The sequence below is a fragment of the Haliotis rubra genome, unplaced genomic scaffold (genome assembly GCF_003918875.1).
Source record: "Haliotis rubra isolate DU_JTF1 unplaced genomic scaffold, ASM391887v1 Scf190, whole genome shotgun sequence".
Lineage (NCBI taxonomy): Eukaryota > Metazoa > Mollusca > Gastropoda > Lepetellida > Haliotidae > Haliotis > Haliotis rubra.
The window spans coordinates 900,828-917,183 of record NW_025765892.1 but is presented as its reverse complement, the minus strand read 5'-3'; the positions used below and the strand labels follow the sequence as shown (position 1 = coordinate 917,183).

Genomic DNA, 16,356 nt, shown 5'->3' with positions numbered 1-16,356 from the left:
ATTTCACTCAAACTCAACGAATATTGAATCAGTTGCTTCACTGCATGTTCCAACATGTCGTTTAAAGTGCCTATTAAGAACACACAAAAAGTTGCATTTACCTTAGAGTATAAATGACCTCACCACGTTGCAATTTATATATGACTATCAAATTTTAGGGTGTTCGCATATTTTTTGTTTGTAGTAACTTGATTTAGTCACGATATGGTTGAAATACTGCCGATGTGACTTAACTCACTAAATCTTAACTCACTCACTCACTCACTCCCTCCAGACGTATACTGTGAAGGGTACCGACAGCTGCAGAAACAACAGTAAGCTACGTAATGAACGAACTGGGTTATAACGAACTGACGGATACAACGAACACGGTTCTAACGAACTGACGGATATAACGAACTGTTTTTCTTTTTGTCCCGGCCACTTGCTAATAGTCGAATTGCGTATAACGAACTTCGGTTTTAACGAACTAGTCCCTTCTGAGTCCCTTGTAACTTCGGGGTCGATGTGGTAGCCTAGTGGTTAAAGCGTCCGCTCGGCACATGAAGACCCGGATTCGAGTCCCCACATAGGTACAATGTGTGAAGCCCATTTGTGGTATCCTCCGTCGTGATATTGCTGGAATATTGCTAAAATCTTACTCACTCACTCACACCGTTGTATCCTGTATTTTATCATAGGCGGATCCAGGAATTTTCAAAGGGGAGAACCCCCTGAATAATGATTATAAGTATCAATTATAAAATTGCTTCAATATTTCATTCATCTATGTATAGTGTCGAAACAGCATATTCATTTTGTTTGAACAATTGTATCAGTTCATTTTGGTTGTGTTGGATCGGATAAAGTCCTATACAGACACTGTAAACAAGTAAATAGATAGTTTATTGAATAATAACACTTTGCAGATTAAATTTAATCATTGGATATTCAAAAGGTATCAGTTAAACCTTATTTATCAATGGGTATTAAGTATATAAGGGATGGGTCAAGAGAGCACTTAGTACTAACCTGCAGACACACAGACACACAGACAGACAGACAGACAGACAGACAGCACACACACACACACACACAGACAGACAGACAGACAGACAGAGGCAGCTGAGTCAAATTTCCAATGCAAGTGTAATGTCTACCTCAATGTCGACTTATCTAAATGTTCATTTGAGTTTTAAGCGTGAATTAGATGTGATATATGCTATTTGCCATCTCAACACACACACATTAGCACTTACCTGATTGTTGTAAAAACATTGCTTAATTAAGATTAACAAATTTAAGTATTAATACCATTCTCCATGTATACTCAATTAGTTTGGTAAAGCAACACTTGAATAGGGATGAAACGACCCCTAATGTGCGATGAATTTGCCTAGTTTGGAAATTGGGTGAAACGACCCGGGATAAACTACTGGGGTGAAACGACCCAGAGGGTGACCCTACTGGGGTGAAACTACTAAGGGTTAAACGATCCGGGTGAAACTACTTTTTGGGTGAAACGACCGGATGAAACTACTTGGGGTGAAACGACCCGGATGAAACTACTGGGGTGAAACGACCTGGGTGAAACTACTTAGGGTGAAACGATCCGGGTGAAACTACTTGGGGTGAAACGACCCGGATGAAACTACTTGGGGTGAAACAAACCGAGTGAAACTAATTACTACTTGAGGTGAAACGACTCGCAACCGGCCTGACACCATTGTTGGAATATTTACGGATCTGCCGACACTAAAATTCTATATTTCAGAAACATAATCAATGACATGTTTGTTTTATAGGAAGAACAGATGAATATTTACAAGCACTCAAACCACGCTAAACATCATATTTCATCTACAAATCCAAATGAAACTCTAATGAAAAAAACACTGTTCAATTCATTTTATTTTATAAAAAGAACATTTTTGTAATCAGTAATCCCGAAACAAACGTCTTGCTTAATATACATGACTAGAAAGGTACAACCTTATTAGGTAACTTCCGAACATCCAGTAGACTGAATCTGTCGGGTTAGGGCTGGGGTTTGGTGGGTGCGTTAGCGTTGTTGACTAGTTTCGCTCATGCACTACACAGTATCTGCTTACCGTGAATGAGACATGCTGTCACGATAATGATAACTGCCGTTTGACATTCCAGTCCACGCATCTTCGTACAACAGATCGACTGAAAAGAAACTTTCCTACATTTATACATTGTAACCTAACTAAGACCAATTCCAGATGTGCGATGACACCCATCCATCCAAACAACCTGTACTTGACAATGCGTGTATTCCATGTAGCATTCTTCTCCGAACCTTCGTGCCCATATTCACTCCGTCCAAATTAATGTTCTCCCTGCCACATCCATGTTCACCAAAGTCACATCCATGTTCACCAATCACATCCATCTTTACCCGTCACTTCCATCATCACCCGTCACTTCAACTTCACTCTCCACATCCATGTTCACCCCAGTCACATCCATGTTGACCCGAGCTACTTCTATGTTAACCCGTCACATCCATGTTGACCCATGCCATAGTTACATCCATGTTCACCATCTTAGTCACATCCATGTTCACCCTAGTCACCTATCCATCTTTCACCCCAGTCACATCCATCTTCACCCCAGTCACATCCATCTTCACCCCAGTCACATCCATGTTGACCCGTCACATCCAGCTTCACCCCAGTCACATCCATGTTCATCCTAGCCATCTATGTTTACCCGTCACATCAATGTTGACCCGTCACATCCATTTTCACCCCAGTCACATCCATCATCACCCCAGTCACATCCATCTTCACCCCAGTCACATCCATGTTGACCCGTCACATCCATCTTCACCCTAGTTACATCCATGTTTACCCGTCACATCCATATTCACCCCAGTCACATCCATGTTCACCCCAGTCACATCCATCTTCACCCCAGTCACATCCATCTTCACCTTAGTTACATCCATGTTTACCCGTCACATCCATCACCCACCCCATGTCACCCCATCCATCTTCACCCCAGTCACATCCATGTTTACCCCCCAGTCACATCCATTTTCACCCACATCCATCTTCACCCCAGTCACATCCATCTTCACCCCAGTCACATCCATCTTCACCCCAGTCACATCCATCTTCACCCCAGTCACATCCATCTTCACCCCAGTCACATCCATCTTCACCCCAGTCACATCCATCTTCACCCCAGTCACATCCATCTTCACCCCAGTCACATCCATGTTCACCCCAGTCACATCCATCTTCACCCCAGTCATCCATCTTCACCCCAGTCACATCCATCTTCACCCCAGTCACATCCATCTTCACCCCAGTCACATCCATCTTCACCCCAGTCACATCCATCTTCATCCATCTTCACCCCAGCAACATCCATCTTCACCCGTCATATTCATCTTCACTCGTAACATCCATGTTCACCCCAGTCATACCCATGTTCACTCGTCACATCCATGTTCACCCCAGTCACATCCATCCACCCCAGTCACATCCATGTTCACCCCAGTCACATCCATCTTCACCCGTCACACCCATGTTCACCCCAGTCACACCCATGTTCTCCCCAGTCACATCCATGTTCACCCCAGTCACACCCATGTTCACCCCAGTCACATCTATGTTCGACCCAGTCACACCCATGTTCACTCGTCACATCCATGTTCACCCCAGTCACATCTATGTTCACTCGTCACATCCATGTTCACCCCAGTCACATCCATGTTCACCACAGTCACAACCATGTTCACCCCAGTCACACCCATGTTCACCCCAGTCACATCCATCTTCACCCCAGTCACATCCATCTTCACCCCAGTCACACCCATGTTCACCCCAGTCACATCCATGTTCACCCGTCACACCCATGTTCACTCGTCACATCCATGTTCACCCGTCACATCCATGTTCACCCCAGTCACACCCATCTTCACCCGTCACATCTTTGTTCACCCCAGTCACACCCATTTTCACTCGTCAAATCCATGCTCACCCGGAACATCCATGTTCACCCCAGTCACACCCATATTCACCCGTCACATCTTTGTTCACCCCAGTCACACCCATGTTCACTCGTCACACCCATGTTCACCCCGTCACATCCATCTTCACCCCAGTCACATCTATGTTCACCCCAGTCACACCCATGTTCACTTGTTACGTCTATGTTCACCCCAGTCACGTCTATGTTCACCCCAGCCACTTTCATGTTCACACCAGCTACTTCCATGTTCACCCGTCACATCCATATTCACCCCAGCTACATCTATCTTCACCCATCACATCCATGTTCTCCCGTCACATCCATGTTCACCCCAGGCACACCCCAGGCACATGTTTGCTGTCCCTTCTAGCTACACGATTTGATTTCTTGTTGATCTCAAGACACACGCCTATTTACCTTCAGGCATGATCTATTATACTGCACAGACATGCAGTCGGGTCACGCAGTAGGATATTTGAACATGGATTGCCCAAATGCATTCTCTTGTCAACATGACCCAAATGCTCGAATACAAAAGTGTATGATGGATCGAGATACAGCCGTCGCGACGACATTGTCATGGGCGATAAGTGGTCTGTAAATAATCGAGTTTGGACCAGACAATCCAGTGATCAGCATCATGATCGATCTGCGCAATTGGGATGACATGTGTCAACCAAGTCAACTAGCCCGTTGATCTCGGTACATTACATCATATATACGCATTGACTGATGATGAGTTAACGACTTTATGTTGTACAAGTGACACTATACTCTTTCAAATCTGTCAATCGTTCAGCTGCAAATGATATAATTGTAAGTTACATACTCCCAGCTACCCGAGATTGTCTGGTGTAGGTTGAATAAATCCACCCATCCACCCGTTTGTTGGATAGAACCACTGAAGGTGATTCACATGTGTCTTTGAATGGCCATATCTAGTCACAGAAACAAACCAAACTTACCTGTGTGTTGATGCGTGTGTTCAGGATGGCCCGGGGGGTGGAGGTGGGGTTGGGGGGTTCACGTCCCCCAACAGCTGCATTCATGCGAAAAATTGTGTAACAGCCGGACGTGCAGGTGTATGACACAACGTTCAAACAGCTTTAATTGCACATTTACAGGCTGAAAATAGATTGAAAGCCAGCACGGTCTGATAAATCCGATGTTGTCCCATTCCTTTGTCAATGGCGGGGTAGCCATTCATCTACAATCGCCATTCGAATTCCGCAGGTAAATAGCAATAGGTGCTATTACTCATGTCAAGGCGACCAACGTCGCCGAGAGGCTCAACGGCACACAATCACAATGGCGACACATTAAACTTCCCGGTTCTAAGGCATTGAATACGAAGTGCGTTCTTGAGGTCACGACCGTTGGGGAAAAGGGACGGGGATGGTGCATTCTGTTTCTCTACGTCGCAGTCGCAGTCATATTAGGGCGGTCTGTAATAGTCTGAACCAGTGGCTGACATCATGAGCGTCGATCTACAGCGTTGGGGTACGATGACATGCATCAACCAGCGTGTCTGACATCATGAACGTCGATCTACAGCGTTGGGGTACGATGACATGCATCAACCAGCGTGTCTGACATCATGAACGTCGATCTACAGCGTTGGGGTACGATGGCATGCATCAACCAGCGAGTCTGACATCATGAACGTCGATCTACAGCGTTGGGGTACGATGACATGCATCAACCAGCGTGTCTGACATCATGAGCGTCGATCTACAGCGTTGGGGTACGATGGCATGCATCAACCAGCGAGTCTGACATCATGAACGTCGATCTACAGCGTTGGGGTACGATGACATGCATCAACCAGCGTGTCTGACATCATGAACGTCGATCTACAGCGTTGGGGTACGATGGCATGCATCAACCAGCGAGTCTGACATCATGAACGTCGATCTACAGCGTTGGGGTACGATGACATGCATCAATCAACCAGCAGCGAGTCTGACATCATGAACGTCGATCTACAGCGTTGGGGTACGATGACATGCATCAACCAGCGAGTCTGACATCATGAACGTCGATCTACAGCGTTGGGGTACGATGACATGCATCAACCAGCGAGTCTGACATCATGAACGTCGATCTACAGCGTTGGGGTACGATGACATGCATCAACCAGCGAGTCTGACATCATGAACGTCGATCTACAGCGTTGGGATACGATGGTATGCATCAACCAGCGAGTCTGACCAACGATCCCGTCCGTCGCCTCTTCGGACAGGTGGCAAAAAATCAATTCATACCCGGATTTCACACAGAAGAAAGGCTAAGGGGTATGTTATTTGTTCTTATTTTACAACATCTCCTGACAGTGTGCCCCTAGTGACGCTGATCTCCATGTTGTAGTGTAGAACCGAGCTTCTAAATCATTTTTTTAAAGGATAATTGTTCAACTTGGATTACATTGCATGTGCATACACATTAACACGTCATTCAGTAAAAGATTTACATTTATAACGAATATACGTTACCCATTCACTCAATGAAATAAATCCACGTTCGTCACATGCGAACATACAGCTGGCCTAATAACACGCCATCATAGTTCTAATCAGATAAGGGGCGGTGGGGAAGCCTAATGGTAAAAGCGTTGGCTCGTCACGCCGAAGACCCGGGTTCGAATCCCTACATGGGTACAATGTGTGAAGCCCATTGCTGGTGTCCCCCGCCGTGATGTTGCTGGAATATTGCTAAAAGCGGCGTAAAACCAAACTCAGTCAGTCAGTCAGTCTAATCAGATAAGACTGCCTCCGTGGTGTAGTGGTTAGAGTGTCCGCCCGGAGAGCGGAAGGTCGCGGGTTCGATCCCCGGTCACGTCATACCAAAAGACGTTAAAATATGGTACCTGTTGGTCCCTGTCTGGCGTTCAGCATTAATGGGTACAACAAGGACTGGTTGGCTCGGAGTCAGTAAAATGTGTCCGAGTGGGGTATTCATGCTTCACTGTGGCAGTGGCATGGTATTTCAGTGGGCTAGCACTATGAAAACCAGCTTAAGTCTGGGCTAGTACAAGCAGCCAAACATACACACGTATACACATCATAATATATATGAGCGAAAATTCTTAAGTGCGACGTTAAACCCCATTTTACCTCACCTGTAATCAGATAACGGAGGTCCTATGTAGGACCTGGTTAGAATTTATCTTCCACAAACCATTGATGGGATGGCCAGGTTCGCTGGGAGGTTGAGACTGAATAAACTCTGAAACCATGGCAATGAGACCGACAACATACCGCTGTTTTCCCATAACTCAGGCACAAAATATGCAGGTATCTGCGCGATCTCATTGACAATACATAGTGCAGTCTTTATTATTGATCTTATCCCATGAAAGGAGATATACTTCTTTATACTTAATCCAAGCAAAACATATTTTTCCTCGTTTCCGAGTGCCACGCACTCGACTGAGTCGAATATTTGCAGATTTATGACTGGAATATTTCAACAATCACACACTGGAAGGTGTACGGACCTTGTTGGAAGGTCTTATCTTACACTTTGACATGTGTGTACATCCGAAGTCCCAAAATAGGTACAATGTGTGAAGTCCATTTCTGCCATCCCCCCCCGTATGGAAATACTGACTCACAAGTTAAATGAGTGAGTTAGTGAGTTAGTGAGTTTAGTTTTACGCCGCACTCAGCAATATTCCCGTTATATTGTGGCGGTCTGTCGAGTCTGGACCAGACAATCCAGTGATCAACAGTATGGGTATCGATCTGCGCAATTGGGAACCGATGCCATGTGTCAACCAAGTCAGCGAGCCTGACCACCCGATCCCGGTAGTCGCCTCTGTACGACAAGCATAGTCGCCTTTTGTGGCAAGCATGGGTTGCTGAAGACCTATTCTACCCCGGATCTTCACGGGTCCACACGTTAAATGAATAATGTTGACTGTTGTTTTCCCTACCACACAGGAAGAATTGGTTAATGTTGCGCAGATCAAATTTGAAACATCTGCCTGAAAATAGCAACCCTGAATGCAGTTTAGGAGTGCCTGAGTCAAAAATGTTATAGAGGTACAGTTAGTGAGTGAGTGAGTGAGTTTTAGTCACAGCGTCAGTATTGCAGCCATATCGTGACTAAAATAGTTATAAATTCATGATAAATACACAAATGTTAAAAACCTGTCGACGAAGGACAGTAAAACCAGCTAGTATATCAGAGTAACAAGAATTAAAACTAGCATCTATCACTAAAATGGGATTTCAAATCAGGACAATACAATATAAAAAAGGGCTGAGTATCGACAACAACTGAAGGTAGATCACCATACTTGGGGCCATGGAGACTTACAGTATATTTGCTTCCTGCATGGACCCAAAATGGATTTACACCATCCCTTCAGATTTTGGCAATTTTGACAATCTAGCCATGACATATATACTGCGGTTAAGAATATTAGTATGTTTAAATTTACTTATAATTGTTTTGGGACATACGTACCCTCTCAGGAGGACAATAATTTTACAGTACTTTAAACCCCTTCGAGGATACAGCTACTAACAATCTCAGTTGTTTAAACTATTTAAAAATTTTAAACTACCAATCATAAAACAGTTATCTACCTACAAAAGATATTATTCAAATTTTGTCAATCAATTCTATTTCTTTTTATAAAGTCAATAATAAAATGGTGTAACCGATAGTTGATTTAATTGCATGAAATTTATTGATACCTACATGGGTGTCCCACTTCTTTTGCATCAGACCACCAATGTACGATCTAATATTAGCTTTGGAATCAGAGTATGGAATGAGAAGTGGTGTCACAGATTTGTTGACTGCTGCCTTAGCAGCAAATTTGACTGTTGTGTTACCAGAAATTGCAACGTGGCTTGGTAACCAACAGAGGACGATGTAGCAAGATCAATATAGAATTCAATAATTTCGATTAAAAGTGGATGTTTACAAGATAGGTTTTTGATAGCCTGGAGGCAAGAAAGAGAGTCAGAAAAGATTACATATTGCTTAAATTTAGGGGTTATTAAAATATATTTAAGAGCCGTTAATAGTACAGTTAGTAGACGTTCGGGGGCTAAGATTGTGTTTGAGATGCCCGCCACCAATGTATTTTGTGTTTGATATACTGTTCCACTGTGATGTATATAATGACGTTAGAGAAAATCCCCTTTCTGCTTGTTATTCCCATGATACGAACTTCTATGTTTTAACGAATGCTGACACAGTATTTCTGGGGTCAAAGAGCTTATATATTTTACTATTTTACAAAACCTGTTTATTAATATTACAGGGAAGTAAACGTCTTCTATATTCATAAATTATTACTTGTTTTAAGCATTTACTACATATAATCTATGCTTATCAGTTTTAAGATTTTGAAACGACTATTGTCTCTCATAACTCATAGTGAGTGGTTCTGTACTTTTACTTAGGTTCTATGTTTATATATATATATATATATATATATATATATATATATATAAACATAGAACCTAAGTAAAAAACATAGAACCTAAGTAAAAGTACAGAACCACTCACTATGAGTATTTAATATTATGTTTACAGAAGTAAGACGTAAATAATAATCTTCTGTCTGTATGTGTTGTCGTGTAGCGTCCCAGTCAACAACTCCTTGCTTCTGAAAACAGCGTGAAGATCCAGGTTAGAATTGATCTTCAGTAACCCATGCTTGTCGTACGAGTCTACTGGCGGGATCGGGTGTACTTTGACAAGTGTCATCGTATCCCAATTGCGTAGATCGATGTTCATGATGTTGATCACAAGACTGACTCGGTTATTTACAGACCGCCGCCATATAGCTGGAATATTGCTGAGTGCGGCGTAAAACTAAACTCAGGCACTCTCTCTCTCACTCTGAAAACACGGTCTGTTTCAGTTTTTTCCCTGGCGCGTAGTATAGAATTACTGCAGCTTCAGTAAAATCATACCTAGTTATTATACACTGACTGTGCACAGCTTCGTTTCATCCTCCCAAGATTTTTATCATAAAATCATATTTACCAATTTATGACAATGTTATATGTCACAGTTTGGAATTTAAGATTCTCACGACAGTATTTATTTTCTTTATAAAATTTAACACAAACCAAGGGCGTCACATACATGGCTAAAACCACATCTTTTGATTTAAACACTCAGAACACATAATTCCTAAGGAGTGATTTAAAACTGCACATGGCATCGCCAATCTTACAGAAATATAGCGATGAATTCCTAAGGAGAAGGGATTTGAAGGATGGTAAATGGTTAAATATCTCATAAAGTTTAGCATCAGAAATAGAACGTTTAAAATCACAAATCCAAGGGACGGAATAAGAAAGGACTTCTGTCAGTAAATAAACTACTGTACTACTCAAAAGAAACACCGGACAATATTACATAAATATTCACAGTGAAGTAATAAAACCACACTGAGCCATGTCACACACGTACACACCCATCCTTTACGGGAACAAAGGTCGAAACAAGTTAACCCTAAACGTCGCAAAAAATCCAAAACGACTTTTTCTGATGTAACACGAAATGCATGTACATACTGACGGTATAAGACAGTCTACGCGACACGTGAGCAACACAGTAGTAAAAAAAACAAAACAAATTGGCCACGTATGAGGCAAATCGAAAGAGAGAGCGAGCTGTCGGAATGGCCCAACAAGGAACGTGTTTTGAGGCCAGTGGTGGTCACACTCACAGCGTTTGCGGGAAAAAACGCCTTGTTGCTTTGCGTAGAAGTTCAGACTACGATGTCACATGTCTTTCAGTGTCAGTCAAACGGTACTTTCGACTTTGTATGAAATGATATTGCGTACAATTGCTGTAAAATTAAAAAATATATTCTTTCCAAGTTTGGTCCAACACACTGTATATTTTCTTTTAAGCACAAGTTTATATAACTGTAACCGGCAGCTGTCTCTCAGTATAATATATCGCATATTTTTACATCAACTGTACATTATGTACCAGTGACACATAGCGACCCATCAACGAGCATTTAAAACCTTGTTAGACACCCTGGTCTTAAGCGGAAACAGGGGCGGTGGGGTAGCTTAGTGGTTAAAGCGTTGGCTCGTCACGCCAAAGACCCGGGTTCGAATCCCCACATGGGCAAAATGTGTGAAGCCCATTCTGGTGTCTCCCGCCGTGATATTGCTGGAATAATGCTAAAAACGGCGTAAAACTAAACTCAGTCAGTCAGTCAGTTAAGCAGAAACAGAGAAAGCAGATGTACCCCACTCAGATGTATCTGTTAAACGATGAATGTAAAATATGGCAAACTGCCTCTCGGTCTCAAATCATTTCAAATTCCATGTTTCCTCGTCGTACTTTTGTAAACTGAATGACGTTGTTGATGATTCCATTTTAGCAACGTTAAAATTGGACCATATGGTCAGAGGTAATTTGATCTATTTTCAAAACTACGTACATTTGTCTGACGAGGAAAAAAAAGTAAAATTATGAGTAGATAATGGAATTAACGATACAATCCGGTAATTCCAAGTACATCATGGACGATATGATTGAGTAATGAAACAAAAACATCAAATTGCGGCAGTTTAATAATTAATTCTAACGAGAACATAATTGATACCAGGAATTATAATTCACGACTTGAAAACATTCGAAATGTTCGAGAAAAACGAGATAAGAATCGAAGCAACTAGACAACAGAACTAGAAAATCCAGAAAGCATACGAATAATTAAAATACTGAGACATTTTGGCATGAAAAGATAAATGCAGGCCACTAAAGTGGACCATAATAAATTTCTTAATTGTCTCAAGGCTTGACCTTCATATTGTTCAAAAGTATGCCTTGCTTTGGTTTAGGCATTGCACTGTTTGCAAAATGTATTCTTAGCATAGCTGTTATTGTTTGGATATCAGTCTCTTCAAACACCGAAGTCCATCAGTGAGTTCACAACATTTTATTCGGCGACTAAATATGCAATTACATGATAGTGCAGCAACGGCCAGGCTGCATCACAGAGGCGATCGTCAGTCCACCTGCCTAGCCTCTTACAACAAGAATTTAACATATATTACTCACACTTTGCTAAGGATCACAAAACTTCCCATCTTTACAAAACTGGATAAATAATAATATTGTAACCCCTCTTAGGGCAAACACCCACTTTAATCTAACCTTATGCACTTGATGCATGAGTAACCATAAACATGGTTTTCATGGCACCAACCAACCATTTTGCAAATCATGGAACGAGTCATTGACAAATAAACAACACCTGTCAATAGCAGGTATGGGATCCACAAGGCGAAATGACAAACTGAAACCTAGGATCCATGCTTACAATAAGCTTAGACATTTAAACCAAAGTTGACCCAACATCATAGTTTTCTGCTGAGTCAATGATTTTATCCTTAGCAAAGTGTGAATAGTATATATACTACTGACTGCCAGGCAGCCCTGTCTCGTATTACGTTATGTGTGGTAAGCCTGCAGTATCCAGCACCTCATCCACAATGTTAAACTTCCCAATCTCGGCTGCATCACGAGCATGTGTTTCTGAATCAAACAGAGATGGCATCAAGTGACTGCCAAGAGATGACAGTATCCTCTCCCTCAGCTTGGACCCAACACAAACACATGCAGAGGTTAGTCAATTGTTCAGTGTTCTTCTTTTATGTTTAATTTGCGTGTTATGCGCAGTCTCTCGATCCTAAGGCCCATCCTGCCACGGCCGTCTCTCTGTTAGAAGGTGGTGCATCTAGATAGCCGGTTGACGATAGTGTACATGCACCGCTTTCGTACTTGTAGTCGATGGTAATACATGAAACTGTCTTCTCTCTCACGCACCATTCATAACATTCCTCAATAGATGGTTCATTCCCTCCCTTATCGTTGTATTTAGCAATAGACAGGCCTTTGTAGATAGTAAACCTGTACCCGTACGTCTTGCAGCCTGTGGAATATATACTGTTCGATCAGGGATTTAAACTATATACGTTTTCTACAGAGTGTATATAAACTACCAGTCCGAACTGAATTCCAACGTTTTTACGTACGTGTCATGATTACAATGTCATTAGAGAAAGTATAATCATTCATCAATCGAAAAATTAGTGCTTTTCCAATTGTGAAACAGTACACGACTTCAATGTTATCATCCAGGATCCATAAAATTTCATGTGAGATGTTTCATTTTTACGTTAGGGTCACGAATGCTTCATAAAACTAGACTTACGTCTGACACAGCTGTCATTGGCAGGGTTGTAGCTGTAGCCTGGAACACACTTGCAGGTCTTGGTGTAGCATACGAAGTTCCTGGAGGGTGGACAATCATTGTCTGATAAGCAGCTCGACCCCACGGTGCTTCTGTCAGGGTATCCTGTCAATGATGTCAGTTAAACTACCACGCAAAAGAAAGTTATTACTTTTAAAGTAATTGTATAAAAAAAAAAAAATTTAAATCCAAGCAGAAAACATTTGCCAAAACGCAACATGGTTCCGGTAACAACGCAGCTGTCCGAAATCTTCGCTAGTTGGTTGGTGAGTTGTTTAACGCCGCACTCAGCAATATTCCAACTATATGAAGGACCGAAATCTTCGAATGAACCGTGCATTTTTCAAAACGTGAAAACCATAATTGTGGGACATTAGTCCAATTGCATGACCAAGGATATGCCAAGACTTACGCAATCGCAACGAGACAGGGCCAATATGGAGCTTCACATCGTCAGCTGGCAAGAACCTTCAATATGCATCCCAGCCAAAATCAGCAAATGCATCAGCAAATTGTTAACCGCAGGCCAGACCCCATCCTCGATAATCTCCAGGGTATACGTTACGATCACTCTCCACTAAACCCTTGATGCATCCACGGCTTGGCCCGATAATTATATTACCCCCCATTTGCTGGTCCCGCATTCTCACAGTAGCCAATCAGCTAAGCCGCCGTTACATCCGAGCTTGCCAGTGTCATCAAAGATAGCGGTCGCAGTCGCGAAGGTTTGTTCGCAGTGCCACTCAGATATTTGGGAAAATCATACAGACAAATTGACAGATCTGAAACTTTAAAAAGATATAAGATGGAACTCCTTCTACTTTTTTCAGAGTACCTCTGCATCAACTGTGTTGCTAAGTTTAAACTGTAAATAATTTAAGAAGCGAAAGTTTGATTGCTTTGCTCAACTTCCAAGCGTAGACACCTGATTGGATAAAAAGCCAGCCAAGGGAGGTAATAAAATCATCGGGCCAAGCCGTGGATGCATCCAGGGTATAGTGGAGAGTGATCGTAACGTATACCCTGGAGATTATCGAGGATGGCCAGACCCAAGACGGCCCGAGATGGGGAAGACCAAGAGTCAGGACACCGGTCGAAAACCGCTACATCCGGCAGATCCACCTCCGTCAATGACAGCACGGGCAGTGACATGACTGGGAGAGAGTACTCTTTACACATGAAAGTCCGTTCAGTCTGTTCAAAAACGATGACAAAGTTCGAGTTTTTCGACGTAGAGGAGAGCGACTGGCGCAAAACTGCGTTCTAGAAGTTCAGCAAAATCAGTTTAACACCAGAAACAGTGAGACTACAGTTCTCAAAACTCAACTTAAGGAAAGCGCCGGGACCAGATGGTTTAGGTGGCATATTCCTGAAATGCTGCTGCGAACAATTTTGTGATGTCTTGTGCCGACTGTACCAACTCTCCATCGACAGTCATGTGATTCCGAAACTATGGAAAACATCAAGGGTTGTGCCAATGCCTAAAAAATCAATTCTACTGAAATGAACAATTTTAGACCAGTCGCCCTTACTTCTATAGCAATCAAATGTTTCGAACACATCATTCTAAATTTCTTGTTGTGTGACGTTAGTCTTTAACTTGATCCGTATCAGTTCGCTTATAGAAAAAGACGGGGTGTTGAAGATGCAAAACTATGTATTTTTTGGATAACCCGGGCACTCGCCTGATCTGCGCCATGAGATCAGAAGGTACCAAACCAAGGGCACAGAGAACAATGGGGAGCCTGACGAGAGTGTACTTTGGATGCAAGCGGGGCACTTCAAACGCGAGGTCCGCATATTTAGCATGCTTTTCCTGAATCTTGCCAATCACATTGCTGTCAAAAGGGACAGAAAATTCAATGATATAAATAAATTCATTGGCTTTATCGAAAAGGACCAGATCAGCTTTGTTGGCTGGAATTCTTCTGAGGCTGTATATGGGCCTATTTCAAAGACATTTTCCATGACGTCCTAAACATGTTCAGGGTCATATCATGGATGGACCTCGGAGTCACAGACTCAGTCATGACGAAGACAGTAGTAGAAGCAACGATCGAGCCATGCTATCATGTCGTTTAAGATATGCTGTCAATATAAAATAATCACAGGGTGTTTGACAAACCTCGTGTCATCTTACTGCTCTTCCAATGACATACTTTTTATAGAGAGCAGAAGGGGGCGATGTTCTCCATGGTTCTGCAAAGGTCGCAAAATACTGCTTCCCCCAAAAAGGAGACTTGACTGATCCCACAAACTTCCGCCCTAACACATGTTTGAATACATACACAAGGAATTCCACGCATATAATATGACATTATCTCAGTGACGATCTGTGCTGCTTGGCGGTTAGACATGAGTGTCAACCATACGAAGTGCTTTTTCCAATCGGCACAAGGTTCAGCGTTTGCAAGGGAAAGCTCATTGAACGATCACTGCATCGAGTTTGTAATGCAATGTGTTGAGAATTAAAACAACCCTTCAAGGTCCTTCACTTGGATGACGTCCGCTGGCCTGAAACAGATGATTTACTGTTTGTTGCTCAGGACCAGGTAATTCCTACTGGAAACTGCCAGAGTGTAATTTAGTAAAATGTAGATATGAAAATGTAAACTAGGCAATGACTCACAATGGATGTTCAAGGTTGGCACAAAAACAGAATCTGAAACAAGATTAAGGCGATTGACCATTTCATTACTGCCTGTGCTATGCTTGTGGTTTTGACTCAAAGGTCCAACCATGGTGCGAACAGTAAGTGAGTGAGTTTAGTTTTACGCCGAAAGCAACGTCGCTTTTCAAAACCAAATGCAAGAATTTGTTCTTACAAAATCGTGTATCTATTATGATTGTATCGTTTTGTTAACATGTTTTGCAATCCAAATTGACAGTTATTACCAAGATCAGTGTGTTTTCTGATAACAAAATAAATCGACCAAACGCACCTATAAAGGCAGACGTGGTAAAAGGTTCCGTATGACATCCGTGAAAATGAAAATGCACGTGCATATCGTGACAACCCTACCAATGAAATCGAGTCCCAAACTTGCCTGAAATCATTTTTGTTTTGACACAATCGCCATGACACGACTAACGAGAGATCAGAGGAACCAAGTCTTCAGACG

At 42.4% G+C, this 16,356-nt stretch overlaps 1 long non-coding RNA gene across 1 annotated transcript in view; it reads left to right on the top strand.

Annotated features, from left to right (window-relative positions):
* Window positions 1–6,144: 6,144 nt before the first annotated feature.
* Window positions 6,145–16,356, top strand: part of LOC124274408 — a 58,760-nt gene continuing 48,548 nt past the window's right edge. Inside the window, exon 1 of the long non-coding RNA XR_006897933.1 lies at window positions 6,145–6,278. This is a non-coding gene — a long non-coding RNA (uncharacterized LOC124274408). The remainder of the gene's footprint in view (window positions 6,279–16,356) is intronic.